Raw genomic sequence first — 18,364 nt, forward strand, 5'->3', positions numbered from 1 at the left:
CTTCAATCCCAGAATACTTCCTGCCTATATCTCCTGAGAACAAGGACATTCTCCTTCGGAATCACATCATCACACCCAAGAAATTCACCATTAATTCAATAACAGCATCTAATATACAGTCCATATTTAAACATGTCCTTTATCACTGTAGAGATCCCCTCCCCACACACCCCCCCAGTCGTGGATTCCCAACATGGTTCACGCATCTTCTTAGTCTCCTATAACCTAGAACAGTCTCCTTGCTTTTGATTTCCTTTCCACAACATTGCCAGCTTTGAGGAGCTCATAAAAGTCCTCCGTGTCTTGTTCCTTGTGGTAAATTCAAGATGAAGCCCTCGGCACGGTACCGCACAGGTAAATTGTGTTCTTCCATGTGCTATCGCAGGAGGCACGTGACATCAGCCTGTGCGGTTGGATCTTTGGTTAAGGTGATGCCTGCCAGATCTCTCCATCGTAGAGATGACTTTTGTCTTCAGCGTTTAATAAGCAATCTGTGAGCTGATCTTTGAGGCGAGTCAATATGCTATGCTGCCTTCCAGCAGCCTCTCACCCAGTGATTTTGGCATTTATGGATGATCTTCGCCTAAATCAGTCACTACACTGGAGAAGGCAAAATGGTGGTTTAAAAAATTTAGTCTGTCGTTTTTCATATATTAGCTGGGATTTGTCATTAAAAAAGAACTCCCTCTCCCTTCCTCTCGTTCTTCTTCTCTTTCTGCACTTTTCCCCCCCTCTGATTATGATGGTTATGTTGTCCATCTGAGCTCAGTTCAGTTGTTTCTGTTTATATATTCAATTTTAGGGTTTGACTTTGTTCATCCTTTTTGATTTAATTAGTTTTTAAAATATGTAAAATGTGTACGTGATTCAAAAGTCACAGCTGTACAAAAGATATACTGAGAGAGACCTCACCCGCCCCATGCCCTTCCTCTTCGTTCCCACCCACCCCCTTATTTGTGACCATTGTGACATTAATTGGTTTATTCTCTGTTTACTTTCATAAAAATAAGCGAATGTATCTTCTTACTCCCCTTCTTTCTTCCACCTTGCTTTTTCCCCACTTAGTATAACCAGGCTGTCATTACAAAGCAATTCATAGCATCTTCCTCATTCTTTTGTATGACCACATTCCATACTACTCCACTGAGTGGATAGAAACCAATTAGCTTCTGTGAATGGGAATTTAAATTTCTTTTCCCCCCAACATATGGCTGTTGCAAATAATGGTGAAATGAATTACCTTGTGAATGTTTTATTTTGTATGAATGGAGGTGTATTTTCAGGGTGAATACCTAGAAGTGGAGTTACTGGGTCGACAGGTAAATCACATATGGGTTTATTAGATAAGGATACCACCCCCTCCTGCCGTTGTGTTCTCCCAAGAGCGGTGTGTGAGAGTGAGTGCCTGTTGTGGGGTAGATGTTAAAGCCCTTTTTGGTTAGAGTAAGGCATTATCAGTGACTCTCAAACCTCACTTGCCATGACAATCCTCCAAGGAGGTTTTTGCAGATATTTACATTGGGCCCCCACTCCCAGGCCCTGATTTATTCAGTCTTCAGTGGACATTATGAGGCATGGACTCAAATTATTTTGTAGAAGTCCTAGTTTAACATCTGAGTTTATTTTCCTACCCAGTAACTCCTTCCTTTAACTTACCATTCTAGGAAGAGGTAAATAAAAGCATACTGTTAATGCATGAATCTTACCATGTTCATGATTTCTGAATTGCCTATAATACTGGTGACCGTATGTCCTTAATTTTTCAAAAATGGCCTGATTTCAGTTAGTTTTCATTCAGTCTCCAAGCATTTATTGAGCACTCACTTGATGGCAGTCATTAAGGAAAGAATAGAATACAGGCCAGATCCCTGTCCTCAGGTATTCATTCTGGCTGGGGTGGGGGGAGATGCCAGTGAACAGGAGTCCACTGAACCCCTCAGTTCGTCAGACACAGGGGGTGTGTAGGTTCCTGCCCTGAAGGAACCCTTTCCAATGGGGAGACACAAGTAAACAGAATATGAGAACATAAGTGTAGCACCTAACCCAGCTAGAAGGGTAAGAGATGATTGCTAAGAGTTGGTGGTGGACATCTGGGCTGGATGTTTCCAGGCCAGAAAAGGGGATGGCATGCTAAGCTAAGAGAATGAGGTGTGTAGAAGCTTAGAGGCTCAAAGAGAGGCACATTGCTTTTATAGAAGTGCAAGTGACTCAGAGTGGCTGGAGGGTGGAGTTCAAGCCAGGGCACGACAAGTACTTGAATAAGTAACCAAGGGCCACATCATTTGCTCCAGTGCCTGGTGAGAGTAAGTACTCAATAATTCACTGGATGGCTGATTGCATGAATGATGACTTGCTGATTTGTGGAATAAAGCAGGTTTGCATTAGCGTTTTGCACCCCTAATAAAAGGAGTTGTGCCAGTGTATCTGATGTTTTATCTTGTGGATGAACTTTTTTTTTAAAATGCAAATGGCAATCAGGTTATGAAAGTATCCGTAATTGGGAAGAGTCACCTGTATGATGTATTGCCCCATCCCGGCTTGATGGACAGAAAAAAAAATTTCAAATAAAAATTTCAAATTATTGTCATGATGTTTGTGTCTCTTTATCTGCTTATTATAATCCAGTTTCAGGGATAGATGGCATTTCAAAAATGCAGAGTCCCTTTGGCCTTGAGAGCCCTAGAATGTTTCCCATCAGCTAAAGAAAAACAAACCGATGGGACTAACAGACGGGACCTTGTGTTCAGTGATGTTAGCTCTAGAATCACTTCCTCAGGAAATTGTATTTGTGTGTGAGTCTGTGGTTCTCTGGTCTCATTGATACTCCATTGACGGGAACACGGAGGGATTGCCACAGTTAGAGGGAAGGACGGAGTGGAACTGGATCGTGGCTGCAGAGGGGGAGTGGGGGTGGGGCGGGATCTGCGCTGTGAATCACCTTAGATTGGAATTTCTTTGAGGCTTTGCTACCTCTTCCCTCCTTTCAGTGTAGGTTAAATTCGACCTTGTTTTATTTTAAGTTACTCAGTAACTTGAGAGCATTAGAGAATTATTTTCTGAAATGGACTGGCTGTCTCAATAAACCAATATAATCTGATTCCCATGACCTACATCGGCTAACGGTTTGTGAGACATCTATTTTCATTTAAATCTGTATTTGTTGTTTTCCTCCTATTGTTGCTACATCTCTGTGTTTTAAATTCAAAGTAGAATTGGGTTAATATTAAAAAAATATTAACCTATTGTTTTAGATATATTTTGTGACTCTTCTGAGAAAGGTAAGTTATGAGAAATTTTTTCACAAAGGAAATGAAAGCTGAAACTCAATAAGTTAATTGGAAGATTAAACAGGCTTAGTATTTACAGTGTTTTTTTGCTTCAAGGGGACTTGGTGAGAGTAGGGGGGAGAGCATGATGTCCAAAATTGCTTAATTTTTTTCTTCTTGAAACTTAAATACTTTGTGTGTGGTCTTGGATAGAAACATTTGGATAATCTATAACCTCACATTTCGGTTTGGGGCTCCTTGTGAAGTTGAATATTCTTATTATTGAGATAATATGACAGCAAGATGAAGATATGCTCTTTTATCTGGGTGTAATTTAATAAACGAGCACCCACTGTATACCATCTACTGGACTTGGCAAACTTTATTAATCTGTAAAGAAATGTCTGTTTGAAGAGGAGGGGGATCTCAAACTGAATAAGCAACAAAGAGAGAGATGGTAAATCTGAGCATTTCCTTGCGTTGAGGCGGTGACCACAGCCAGGGTTTAGAGAAAGGAATTTACATGGCAAAAGATAGCTTCGAGCTTGGTGACAGTCATTATTTGACAGTGTGATGTCCCAATAAACAGCTCTAGCCTGGCACCACAGAACCTTTTACAAATACTTTATACTGTGCCTTTTTAGAGATGAGAATAATTTGAACACTGCTAAGGTTTAATCTCTGTGAACTTGAACATTTGTAGTTCATAGTCTCTTCTCCCCTGTTTTTTTTCTAGAGGACCCAGTAATGAAAACACCCATTTCTTTGTTGTCTAATAATTGATTTGGTGAAATATAACATCATATAATTAAAATTATGCGGTAATGCTAGTTTCCCAGTGCTTATCTAAGTTTCACATAGAAGTCAGGACTCGAGTAGTTGGAAAACTTGAAGATTCAGAGCATTTTGGCCATCTCTGTAACCTTCAGACCCTGTCCTGCATTTTCGTAAGCAGCTCTCCTCAGAAATCTGCCCTCCATTCAGTTGTCTGAACCAGAAACCTCGGGATCTTTCCCTCCCCCGTCGTGCTACCAAACGATTTAGCACAGTCACTAACTCAGGAAACGCACGCCTGAGCCTTGCTGTGGCCAACTGCTCCATCCCGGGGAACCCAAGGGGACCGGACAAATCGAAAGCCCAAGGGGACCGGACAAATCGAAAGCGTAGCTTCTGGCTGGGTTGGCCAACATTGTTGCCAAACAAACTTGGATAAACTTGTTGCAAGAGAAGCCAATAACTCAAGACATGAGAGTTGGAAAAGAGAAAGGGAAAAATTTATTTTGGGTGCCGGAAGCCAGGGGAGGTGGCAGGCTCAAGTCGTAACAACTGACCTCTATGCCTGCAAGGTGGACACTAGAGTTTTATTTATTTATTTTTTTAGAGGTTTTTATTTATTTGAGAGAGAGAGAGCGCATGTGTGTGCAAGAGTGGGGGAGGGGAAGAGGGAGAGGGAGAAGCAGACTCCCCGCCAAGCAGGGAGCCCGATGGGGGACTCCATCCCAGGACCCCGGGATCATGACCTGAGTAGAAGGTAGACACTTAGCCACCGAGGCGCCCCGAAACCAGAGTTCTATAGGAGAGGTTCAGGAGGGGCTATGTGTAAGAGCAGGCAGGGAGCATGTGATCACAGGTGGGGGTTGGTATGTGTTCCAGCACATGATCATGGGCCAGAAAGGGGGTGTGCAGGGTGTGGTCTTCTAGGCATGACCTTGCTATCAGGGCTTTTCTGGCCTGGCAGTTAGAATGTTCCAGTCATTGCAAAACAGCTTGGTCAATGCCTCAAGATAGTGTGATAAGAAATAAGCACCATGGGTTTCAGTTAGAGCATGAGTTAAGCAGTCTTGTCTATGTCTGGTTTTAACTGTTGGGGTCTATAGTTGCGTAAGAGGGCTCCCTGACACTCCCTCTCCTGTCAAATTCTAACCAGCCTCAAGTTCTCTTTGTTTGCTCTTCCCCCTTCCCTTCATCCCCACTGCCTATGTTCCAGCAGTGACACCACCCGTCCCCCCAAACCAGTCCCAATTAATTCCCCAAGCTGCTGCCCCAGGAACTTTAACAAATAATGCACAGTGGAATATTACTCAGCCATAAAAAGGAATGACATTCTGGCATGGATGAACCTTGAAAACATGCTAGTGAAATGGGCTGGACACAAAAGGACAAATATATGATTCCACTTATATGAGGCACCTAGAATAGGCAAATTCCTTGAGAAACCAAAGCAGAATAGAGGTTACCATGGGCTGTGGGGAGTTACTGTTACTCAGGAGTACTGAGTGTCAGGGAGGAAAAAATTCCTCTGCCCTTCAAGAATATTCAACTTCACAAGGAGCCCCAAACCGAAATTCTAGCTGGACTGAGAATCAGATTGACAAGAGATAGATGAACAGGAGAAAATCAAATGTAGTTTCATACATAAGGGGAATCCACACAGACGTGAAATCCCAAAGACAGTGAGGCACCATGGGGCTTATGTGAGCTAAGGAGAGGGGTAGGGTCTGTGGACACTAAGGGGAGAAAGACCATTAGTGGGGAGGTGGGAGGAGATGCTTGGAAAACAGAGGTTGCCCTGTTGTGCAGATAAATTTCTAGGTAAAGAGGAATCTCTGTGAATACATCTCTTCCTGGTACAGGCAGACAGTTGAGGGGAGGTAAAGAGCTTTTCCTGAATCTGCTGGGTTTGGATTGCTTTCAACTCAAAATTATCTTCAAGTCAGAGTGGCCCATCTTGGGGCAGCCTGCCCTTGGCCCTCCAAGAGTTTTCTGTTTGGGATGATGGAAAGTTTCTGGACATAGTGATGATGATTACCGGACATTATGAGTGCGCTTCATGCCACTGAATTGTGTACTGTAAAATGGTTAAAAAGGAACAAAAGAAAAGATCATGCAGTTATGATTGTGATATTCGTCCCCAGTGAAGTCTTCACCAGCCCTGTCACTCACAGGATAAAATCCAAACCCTGAGAAATAGGAAGGGGAGGGGCCCGCCCTTCCATTCCTGAGCTTCCCACAAAATCAAAACTGCTGCTTCTGCCTGCTACCAGGTGCTGGGCCTTTCTCAGTGCCCCTTGCTGGGGATTTGCAAGGAGGACAGGGAAGGGCCCTGCCATGTCTTGCTTTCTTTCCTTCCCCTACCCCCCTCTTCCCTCCTTCCCCTTTCCTTCCTCATTCTCTTTCTCTCCTCCCTTCTTCTCTAGCTGACTTATTTGCCTTCCTTGGGGGCATGTTTTGCCCCCTGTTCCTACTGCTACCTAGTGACCTGACCTTCCCCAGCCATTAGGGACAGCTGCTGTGTTCATTGGAACCCGCATGCGAAGGAACAGGAAGCGCCATTTTGGCTTTGGGGCCTTCCTCCTGTCTTGCTTTGGGATGGTGAAGCCAAGGCTATATTTTAACCCCCACCTCTGTTTCTTTGCCTTTCCACCGGGCTCAGAGCCCGGAGGGAAGGACTGTGCTTAATTGCTTGATTAGTTAACGCTGCTCAGACTCTACCACCTCCCCGTCTGTCAGGCTCGGCACACGCCTTCCCTTTCCTTCCTCATCAGGTACTGATAATACCAGGAAGAGCCAGCTGGGTGGCAGGCACTGTTCTAAGAGTTTTACCTGTGTCATAGCGCATTTTAATCTGCACAGCCTATGAAGTGCTGTTATTACCAGCTTTTGCAGACATATGTGAGTACTGCTTGAGGCCACGGGTTCGATCCCTGCCCCTAACCACTTGGACTGCCTCACGTAGGGCTCTGTGCCTTTGCTCATGCTGTGGCCTCGTCCCTGAGCTTAAAATGCCACCTTTTCCTGAAAAATCTTGCCGGGCTTCCCCAGGCCCACACAGGTGCTGCTTCTTCTTCTTCCACTGCCATCTGATACCCTACATGAAGCCCAGACCACAGCACATGGTTATCTTTGCAGGGAGGGTCCCATCTTTTCCCCTCTGGATCCCCCAAACCCAGAATAGTGCCTTGTATTCAGTACGTATTTGAATGAATGCATTCAGAGTACTATTTGTTACTCTGTAGTTTTCTCTGGGAAATATGAATGTGAAGTTGGTTCAACACCTTATTCCTCAGAACATGGTCCTGGGTCATCTGAAAGTACACTCCGAATATTGCCACTTCCCCTAAACCTACACCTACAGATAAACTACAAATTCGAAGCTAGATCAGAGCTGGAGGCAGGGAAGGAGGATGGACTGGATGAGGCACAAAGGGACCTTGTGGGGTGATGGAAATAACTTGATTGGCAGAGTGGTTGCACAGCTGTATATACTTGTCAAAACTCATTGAACTGTATGTTTAAAGTATGTGCATTTTATTGTTGCCAAATATTACTTCAGAGTTGACTTAGAAATAAATATAAGAAAGCAAAGGAGAAGTCTTTTGGATTTCTTGTGAGGTTAGGAAAGATGGATTAATGCTTGATGGCATTTGGTTGTACCGCCGTCCGATATCCAGTTTGGAGGGGGGTAGGCTTTTTTTCTTCCTACCCTGCCTAAATGGAAAGTCAGGTCTTGCTGAGTTACTACAGCTGGATGCCAGAAAAAGCAGAAGTGTAACAAGCAGACTGACAGCTGACTACCCCCTCACCCCACGCCCCATGGCCCTTCTTGGGTTTGGTTCAATACTGGTGCCTTTAGGGATCCTTTGCAACTTCAGTTTGAGACTTAACTTACGCCACGAATCATTGAAATTGATGCTAGGTAGGGAGACTGCAGCAATAAACACTCTGCTCAAAGAAAATAATCTTACGAATGGCTTCTGAATAGATTTATTTAAAGAGATATCCATAAAACCCACCAGGTTTTTAATGTGCTGTTCTTTTCAAATGTTTAATTTAGAATGTTTTCCAGGAAATCTGAAGAAATCTTAAGAAATACATATATTTTTAAATGTGTAGAAGTAGGTGAGTCTTAATATTTAGATTTTTTTTTTTAATTGAGCCAAAGGGTGCCTGGGTGGCTCAGTTGGTTAAGCGTCTGACTCTTGGTTGTGGCTCAGGTCATGATCTCAGGGTCGTGAGATCGAGTCCCGCGTCGGGCTCTGCGCTCAGTGCAGAGTCTGCTTGAGATTCTCTCTCTCTCTCTCTCTCTCTCTCTGCCCACCTCCTCCCCCCATGTGCTCTCTTTCTAAAATAAATAAATCTTAAAAAAAAAAAAAAAGATAAAATTGAGCTAAGACTTTCCTGTCCTGCACTTCCTTCTAGCCTTAGGGTGTCTCAGATTAATGGAGTTATCATCATCATGCATGTTCTGTGGCACTTCGAAGGACTTCTCCATGTGTTTGGGAAATGTACCCAATGTCCCTTCTTGATAAAGGTGAAGCACCATGAGATAGCAACATAAAGCTGAGATCAGCCTGGCCATATCTAAATTGGTTCAGCTACTTCTTGGCTTACCATAACTGTGGAGATGAACACAGGATTGTATCCAAAGTTCAGGCAGTCAGGCAGCATTACCATTGTGTCTCTGTGAAGTTCCATCAAATTAGGGGTTGTCTTTAATCTGGAGTGGTCATGATAAATTCTAGAGTTATTGCCCATTTTGTCGAAGTGATAGATCCATATTTCTAAGTGGGAAAGAAATTTGGAACCCTACCTCTGTGTTCTCACAAATGGTCGTAGTACTTGCTGTTGGTGGGTGATGGTCATTGAGGACCGTCAGTGATGGTGAATGATGAATGATGGTCATTGTCAATGTTCTTTGCTCACCTCTTTTCCTGTTGTCTGAAAACAGTGATTTAAAAAGGTATTGCATCTATATAGCTGATATTCTCTTATCTTCCCTAAATAACTATGAAAATATTTTGCCTTCTGGGGCATGACAGAAAGATACCAGCTGAGATAACTAATGTTAGAGCAAGAAGCTGATGTGGGGATGGGTGTCTCCAGAGTAATACACTGAATTTAGGGGATTAAGGGCAGGGCTGAGGAGAAATGGTGGTGATCTGGGGTCAGCAAATGATAGCCTGTTGGCCAACTCCAGCCTAGGCCAGTTTTCGTAAAGGCACTGTTCCTTGACTGCTGTCTATGACTCCTTTCACACTTTGATTGCACAGTTGAGTATTTGTGAACGAGCCTGTATGACCCGCAAAGCCTAAAAGCCTAAAATACTTATCTGCCTCTTTACAGAAGGTTGAGGGTCTCTGATATAGATAAAAGATAAAATACAATGGGAAAAAATTAAACAACAAATTGCCTGAAGGTTTCTGTTTGTGGTTGGGCAAGAAAAAACAAAGTGGGGAATGCACATACATGGTTCATATTATAGAAATGCAAATATATACATAGGAAGTCTGTCTGGGGCCTTCAGAGCTCCCCTTTAGCCCGCACATGAAGAGTAGGGCAATGGGGACCCACGGCAGAGAGGGGCCTCTGCTCTCCAGGGAGCTTACTTACTTAGAGCCTCACGGTCATTAATGCACAACTCCAAGCCCTCAGACCCTTCTCCCCAGTGATGACCTAATGTGCTTCCCTGGCACTGGGCCGTCTTTAGATGGCCTTGAGATACCACCTCAAACTCCTGCTTCTCTTGAGGCTTATAGGCTCAGAGCCCACCTTGCTATCTGGGGTGATGCCCACATGGGTCCGATGTGATGCTTAATCATAAAAGGAAATGTTGGTGTCCTTCCCTCTGACTTTTCCTGTTCTCCAGTGTCGTTGGAGTAGAAAGAACAGTGGGCCGCCTGGTAGCCCCTTCCATTCCAGCATCCTCTCTGGTTCTAACAGACAGTGATAGTTCTTTGCTTGGTAGTTCTGTCTAAGCCCTGTGCATGATCAACTGAAGAACACATATGATCACTTGAAGAAGCAGTTCCTTTCAGTGCTCTGTCTGCGCCCACCCCTTCCTGTGGTTCTCTTTCCATAGCTCCTCCCTCAAGTGCACGTCTAGGCTCCTTGAGGGCAAAAGCACTAGTTTGCCATAGTGTCTCGGTGTCTTGGATAATGCTTGGCACATGATGGATTCCCAGTAAATAATTGTTTACCTACCGAATGTTTTGCCTTAGTAGATGTCCAGCCATTGGGAAGGCTTAGGATTTTTGTTCGTTTTTCATTTCTTTGGCTTTACTTATATGCCTGACTTGTCAGTTCCTTCAGCTGTACTCAGAATTCTAGGAGTTGGAGTAATGGATCGTTTTCCCTTTGTTCTACCTGTCTGTCTGTCTGTCTGATGGCATCTTTTATTATCCCTTCTCTCTAGGTAGCCTAGGGATCCCCTTACGGTCCTTTATATCTCTTCCCTGCTTTTATGAGCATCTGCAACTTTTTCTTTACCATTACTGGGTGATCAGAACAAGTGAAGGTGAAGCAGAGCATCTAATTTATGCCAGGGTTAACCTCTGTATGAGGTGGACAGCTGTGCAGGCGGCTCTTCAAGGGAAAGTTGGGACCACCTTACCCCGGTAACAAGTTTGGGTAATAGCGATATCTTCCTTGGTCTAAGAAGGTTATTGATTAGACATAAGATAGTTATTCCTTGGATTGTTGCTACAAATCAAAGTTGTGGCTATTTCTGTTAGCACGTTAGCTCTGCTTAGACTCATTCGTTGAACCAGAGGCACAAAGGAAGAAATTTCCTTTTTTTTTTTTGTTATAAAGAATGTATTTTAATATGTCTACAGACTCAGAACACATTCTATACATGTCCAGTACTGTACAAATTTCTGCTAGTATTGTTATTTTTTATTATGTTGATCATTTACCCTGATATTTTTTATTGATATACAATTGTTTAGTCCATAAGTAGTTATCTTTGTTTCTTTACAATTGGTATGCTGCTTATTTCTTCTACTTGTCTGTCTTAACTATGGTTTCCACATTAAGAATGAATCCTAGCAGTGAGAACATTTTTACTTCCCTGATTTTAATGCTTAAGTTTTTACCAATAATGATGTTCTTTTTTTTAAATTTTATTTTATTATGTTATGTTAATCACCATATATTACATCATTAGTTTTTGATGTAGTGTTCCATGATTCATTGTTTGGGTATAATACCCAGTGCTCAAAGGAAGAAATTTCTAATGTAAGTTGCCTCCCATTTATTTAGCTGCCCACTCTCTCACATAGATGTACATTCTTGTAACATGATATTTACAAATTATCTCTTGGGTATCATAAGCACGGAACAAATTGCCTGACAGCGCTGTCATGCTGTCGGAAACCCAGCACTGTGTTCACGTAGTAGATCTCTGTTTGCTAGGATCATCTAGTCCAGTGTCCTCCTAGGTGAGGACCCTGCAGCTCTCAGAGAGGTGACTCGCTTAAGGTCACCCATCTGATTAGGGCAGAACTAGAGCTAAAATCTTCATCTCCTGACCCCTAAGAGCACTGATTGTTTGATAGCTATTAGAAGAAGCAAACCCACAAACACCAGCGGTTATTGTCACTCATGGCCATTGTGAAATTTGGTTTTAATTCCTAAAAATGTCTTGATTCCAATATACTTGGATTTTAAATACGCATTGCCAAACTGTGGATGGATCACATTCATTTACCTTTTTCCCAACTTGACTTAAATGCTTCTGAGTAAATGAAATGCCCCCAAGTAAATAACATCTCCAGAGACCATGGTTCAGCTTCAGCTGCTCGGTTAGTTGCATTTTCAGAGAACAGAATTGGCGCCTGTCGTGAGCCCGGTCTGTCAGGACTGCGGGTCGTGTGGCAGGTCCCCAAGGCTGACCTTGGCATTCTGGCTGGTCTGCTGCCCTCTGCCTGTTTAGCCACGATCTCTCTGTCCCACCTGGCCTGCCCCTGCTACCAAGGCCACTCTGCCTCCAGATGGGGTCACCATTCCCTGCTGCATCCCTGTGGTCATCCAAGACCAATCACTTTCTAGATTCTTGACATCATTAAATACAGCAAACCACGGGTGCCCATGGGAGGAAACAATGCAAATATTAGAGTTTGGGCCGATGGAATTCTCATTTAACATTTGTCAGAGTCCTCGAATCCACTCCTTCTCCATTAAATCAGAGAGAGCGGTTAACACCAGTTGGACTCTGCGTGTATCAGGCAATTGTGTCCTGAGAGGATTGCTTTCTGCTACCAGAGGACCGGAAGGAAGTCAGCGACACACCGGTCACTGCCAGGCCATTCCTATTGTTGCCACTAATCAGACTGTTTGCTAAGATCCAATGTAACCAAGTGGTCTTGCCAACTGAAATACCACATTAAATGGAATTGTAATTATTTCATTTGATCCCATTTCAAATATTTACTTTTTCTTGAAGAATGAAGTAAATGGCCTGCGTCAGAAAGACGTGCTATTTCAATAGAGGAAGAAAAGCAGTACAGTGTCTAGTTTAATCTCTGACTTTGAGATTTTTCTCAACATGACCATTGAATTGAAGGTCCTGATGGAGACCATCAGGTGGAAAGGTTCAAGGTCAGCCAGATGTAATCACTATTAGTCCATGCCACAGTTCTGAGGAGAGGCCGCCCAATGAATGTCATGGCCACAAATCTAAATCAGAATGTATGAAAGGTCTTAAGAGTCTAAGCAGAGTAAAATTATCTGGATTATTTATTTCATCAGCTTTTTTATCCTCATGTGCCTGGACTTCTAAAAGTAACTGGGACGGGCGCCTGGGTGGCTCAGTCGTTAAGCGTCTGCCTTCGGCTCAGGTCATGATCCTGGGGTCCCGGGATCGAGCCCCGCATCGGGCTCCCTGCTCGGCGGGAGGCCTGCTTCTCCCTCTCCCACTCCCCCTGCTTGTGTTCCTGCTCTTGCTGTCTCTGTCAAATAAATAAAATCTTTAAAAAAAAAAAAATAAAAGTAACTGGGACTATACAAACTCGGTATTGGAGATCTGTGCTGCTTTACCACCCACTGAGTTCATAGTAGCACTTTATGATGCCCACACTTTTTATAAAGGTGCTTAGAATTATCTAGTTTAGGGGCGCCTGGGTGGCTCAGTCGTTAAGCGTCTGCCTTCGGCTCAGGTCAGGATCCCAGGGTTCTGGGATCGAGCCCCACATCAGCGGGGAGCCTGCTTCTCCCTCTCCCACTCCCCCTGCTTGTGTTCCCTCTCTCGCTGTGTCGCTCCCTGTCAAATAAATAAATAAATAATCTTTATTAAAAAATTATATAGTTTAAAAAAAGGGGGAAGTTTTATTTTGTGAACATGCATCAATATGGTAAAGCATTGAATATCCGCTGCCCCCAAACAATAGCAACATACACAACCCTTTAGTTCTTGGCATTTCCCCCCCCCAATCATGCCTCCTCTAGTTACACAAATCTCAATCCATTTTTTTTAAAAAGATTTTATTTATTTATATGAGAGAGAGAGTGAGAGAGAGAGGGTGCGCGTGAACAAGGGGCCAAAGGAGAAGGAGCGGGAGAAAATCTCAAGCCGACTCAGAGGAGCAGGGAGCCCAATGCGGGCCTCCGTCTCACGACCCTGAGATCACAACCTGAGCCGAAACCAAGGAAAGCATTTTAGGGGTGCCTGGGTGGTGCAGTCGGTTGAGTGCCCGACATCTGATTTAGGCTCAGGTTGTGATCTCAGCGTCATGAGGTCCAGCCCTACATCGGGCTCCACGCTCAGTGGGGAGTCTGCTTCTATCCTTCTCTCTCTCTCTCTCCCCGCCCCCCCCACCCACGTGCTTGCTCTCTCTTAAATAAATAAACAAAATTTTTTTTTAAAGGCATTTTAAACCAAGACATGCGTTAGGACTGCGTTCAGTGATTATTCAAGGCCTTTTATCTGTATATTGTACTACTGACATCATTTATGAAACTAAGTACTGTTTTATGAAAATATTTGAAAGTACGTTCTATCTTATTATAAATCATAATTATTTTGAGAATGTCCTCCTTCAGGGGCTATTTCTCTTCTTGTGATCTGGTTTTTCAGATTCTTTCAAAATAAATTGTTCCAATATATTTCAGTATACACCTGTTTGTATGCATTCCAGTGAAGTGCCCTTTCCTCTTAAATGTAATGGGTGTTTCACTTGACTGCCGTATCTTGCTCCAGTAAGGAAATAACATCAAACTCTGGTTCCTGAGGCTCTCGCCAGTGTGTGCCTTGTGTATGATGCATTTGACCAGGCACTCGAGTTTATTTTCCAGCTTACATGGGCTTTGTTTGCATTCCCTTTCTTCTGTGATTGACTCACACCTTTCCAGGTTCCGAAGAAAAGGAAAAGGGATGATTCATCATTAGCTTCGGTCCATAGGCTCATAAATTTTCTTCTCTTTACCTAACTAATCATCATCATTCCTAATTATGCTGTGGAAAATAAACCGGAATACACTATAGGCTGGCTTCATACCGAACACGTCCACGGATAAATCAGAGATGCTGCTGCCAAAATGGCTTGAGTGGCTAAGCGTGGAAGATAGGAACTGTTTCCCCATTCTGCTTTGGTGTTCAGCCTCTATCCTAGGGCCTAGGCTTACTTGGATAGAGTTGGAAATTGAGTAGCATAATCTAGTTTTAAGGGAGCTCAACGCCAATTAAGTGAACATTACTTGGAACATAAATTCATGAATAAAATTGCATGTTGGTTTTGTTGAAAAATGATGGTGTGTCAGGTCTTGGGGCAGGGCCAAGGAGAACACTTGCATTCTTCCTCCCAAGCTGTTCAAAATGGCAGTTCTTTGAGAGCCAGGGAGAGCTCCCTGGGCAGATGGCACCCGGCACCGGAAGGAGTCTGGAGTCAGGAGGGAGGGAGGGAGATAACACCGGTGCTCCCCGAGCCCTTCACTTGACTTCTGCTACAACTCCATTTTCCCTCATTAGCTGGTGAAGACGCAGGCTTCCAGAGGTTCAGTGACTCACTCTGGTGTCACAGCTGGTGGTGACGGAGCAAGAATTGGACCCAAATTTCATTGAGGCCAAAGCCTCTGTTCTTCCTCCTCTGCTAAGCCGCTTCCCACATTTTTATATGGAAGTAAGGTAAAGAATACGGCAGGAAGGGTAATAAATCGATGGTAACTGTTTCCATACTGGTGTCAAGAAATATTTTTTGTCCCAGCTCCGTGTATCTTGAGGGTGGTAGTCCTGAGCGCCACTGTTAAGGAAAGCTGTCTCCAAATTCATAAAACTGCAAGAATCTGTGCTTTTTCTCTTACCCCTCCCCAATTCTGTCATTTCTGCCTCCATAGCTCCAAGCAGTCAATCCTTCCCATCCACACACATTCACATCTCATCTCCCTGTGGTCTGTCGCTGTGGCCTTATCTCTGTCCCTGGGCTTTAACGCTAAGGATAGAGAGGAGCATTTGCCAAGATTCACCAGCAAACCCTGTGTTTTGCTTTTGGATTTTAAGAAAGAATACATTCCGTACCTGGGGTCTGAAATTAGAAGGGTCTACCCTAACTGCTGGCCCACTGGGGATTTCCGTCACGCATTCGCCACTGCAGAGGTCTGTCGGCTCTCCCCCCTCTAAGCTCCACACGCTGCCCTCACCTGCACCTGTCGCTGGCGGTCACGGCGTTGGGCAGCAAAGCGCAGAGCCTGAAGCTTGGAGCGCTCCTGCCTCCCCTGCTTCTCTTTGCTCAAATTTCTCTGTTCTCAAAACAAAGTGTTCGATTCCTGGTCTTCTCAGCTCCTGGCCTGCCCCTTCGTCTCGCACTACCTCAAAAGGGGCTCTGGTGCTCCCATTCTAGCATCCCTGCCGACTGCATCACCTCCCTGATGCTCCATTGAAAACACTCTTAAAAATACTAAGGATCCCCTGGTCACGAAAACCCGAGGTTCCCTCTCCATACCCTTATGCTGCTCAGGCCTGGGGATGTGTGCTGGGAGATGTTGATAGCTTTCCTTCTGCTTCTGTCCCCGTTCTTCCTTTCCATGAGACGGAGCTGTGTGCTCCCCGAGGGTGTCTCTCTGTTCTGTTCCGTTGTCTCTGGCTGATAGCTCTTCTCTGTGGCCGTCACCTGGGTCTCCAGGTCCACACCTGACTCTTCTCTACAATATCAGCCCCACACTTTCAGCTTTTGTCTGACTCTTTCCTATCTTCCTGCATAACTTATTTCGTATATCTTCCCAGCACCTCAACTGGAATATGGCCCAAGCAGAACTCACTGTCGTTCTCTCGGGATCCCTATTTCTCTTAATGATGCCACTCTCCTCTCCAGACTTTCCGTGCCTTCTCCCCACCGTACAGCCACATTGTAATTCACTGCCGGATCCCACTCGGCTTCCCTAGAATCACTTGGCACCTCTCATCTCTTCATCCTGATTGCCAGTCTTTCCTTCAACGACTCGTTACCTCTTGTCTAATATTATAATAGCTTCCCAGCAGTTCTTTCCAGTGTATCCCGAATATGACTACCTAATGAATCATTCTCATGCTCTCTTTTTTTTTTAAAGATTTTATTTATTTTTTAGAGAGAGAGAGAGAATGAGCAGGGGGTGGGGATGGGGAGGTACAGAGAGCGAGGGAGAAACAGACTCCCCACTGAGCAGGGAGCCCCGCACAGGGCTCAGTCCCTGGACCCCAGGATCATGACCTGAGTGGGAAGGCAGATGCTTAACCGACTGAGCCACCCAGGTGTCCCCTCATTCTCATACTCTTAACCTGTCTGGGTTTTCCCATCACCTGCTAGAAAGCCCCGCATCCTTGGCCTGGCACTCAAGGCTGTCCACGGTGTGTGGTCTGTGCCTGGCAATGCTCACTTCTCCCCTCCCTGCAGGACTGTGCTCTCCGGCTGGGCCAGCAGGAGGGTGCTTGCAGGTGCTGTAAGAATTTTGTTTCTTTAAAAGGCATCTGGGGGTGCCTGGCTGGCTCAGTTGGTGGAGCCTGTACTCTGGATCTCGGGGTTGTTTGAGCCCCACTTTGGGTGTAGAGATTACTGAAAAATAAAACCTTAAAAAAATAATAATAAATTAAAAAGGCATCTGTTTCAAAGACCTAAACATCAAAGCTAAAACTATAAAACTCTTAGAGGGGGCATTTTAAAGTTACTCTTGTACTAAGAAAAAAATCGTCTAGCCAGTGCCACAGGTAGAGTCTAGAAATAATTCTGTAGTTGCTCACCCTCTTTCCTTTGCTCACACTGATTTCCGAACCTGAAAATAAACTGCCCCCTGATTTTACATGTCTAAATCCTCTCCATATCCAGATCTTTCATTGAGCCATCCCTGATTCCTCCGGCTCCTGTATGGCTTGAATCACTCTATTCAACTGTTCACATGCATAACTGGTTACCGCTAGGCTGGGAGTTTCTTGTGGGCAGTGACAAGGTCTTAGTTACAAGGGACAAAAACAAATACCATAATGCTTGACACATGGCAGATGTTCAATAAGAATTTGAATGAATAAATGAATGGAAGAGGAAATCTATTCATGTTTTCTTTCTTAGCTAACCTGAAATTGCTTAAGAGTAGGATCTGGACCTGATTCATCTTGATGCCCTAGAGTAGCTAGCTAGCATTGTGCTTTGTTCCTGATATGCTCCACAGATATCTTTAATTTTTACTTTTTTTCAGCTTTATTGAGGTATAACTGACAAAAGTGTAAGGTATTTAAGGTGTGCATGGTGGTGATTTGCTATATGCATTGTGAAAGGACCCCCCCAATCTAGCTGATTAACATGTCCACCACTTCATAGGTATATTTTTTTCAGTGAGAACAGTTGAGTTCTACCCTTAGCAAATTTCAATTATTCTATAAAAAATTCTTGAATTAGTAGCTAGATAAGCAGTTGATTATGATATGAACTTTCCGAATGCTGTATTACTGTATTTGACTTTCAGTAATTTAATCTAGGCGCTCTTACTACAGCTAAAATGTTTTACAATTATGTTGCTCTTTTTGACTGTCATTGTTAACTTTTACCAGTGATTATTTTTTGCTTTATGCTTTTTCTGCATTTCTAATTTTGATTTTTAACAAATCATATCATTGGCAAGGAGTACATTCTTAATTTCACAAGGGAAGTTAGAAAGAGAAGGTTTGCTTTTTAAGAAACGTGCTGGAGCTTTTCCATGTTATTAGCTCCTGGCTCTGGGAGTGGGTGGGGTTCAATGACTGGCAATTATTTCTACAATAGTGGTTGGGTAGTTCTTTCCAGAGTCATTATGACTCCATCCAGAGACCCGTAATTTGGACGCTTTCAATAGGAAACAGAGTTGGGCAGCCTTCACTGAAA

General features: G+C 43.9%; 1 protein-coding gene across 1 annotated transcript in view; it reads left to right on the top strand.

Moving 5' to 3' along the window:
* RNF152 (ring finger protein 152) overlaps window positions 1-18,364 on the top strand; it is a 75,265-nt gene that overhangs the window by 48,138 nt on the left and 8,763 nt on the right. The window lies entirely within an intron of this gene.

The sequence above is a fragment of the Mirounga angustirostris genome, unplaced genomic scaffold (assembly GCF_029215605.1).
Source record: "Mirounga angustirostris isolate CCGP_5_RB_7025 unplaced genomic scaffold, mMirAng1.0.hap1 SCAF_14, whole genome shotgun sequence".
In the NCBI taxonomy this organism is placed as follows: Eukaryota; Metazoa; Chordata; class Mammalia; order Carnivora; family Phocidae; genus Mirounga; species Mirounga angustirostris.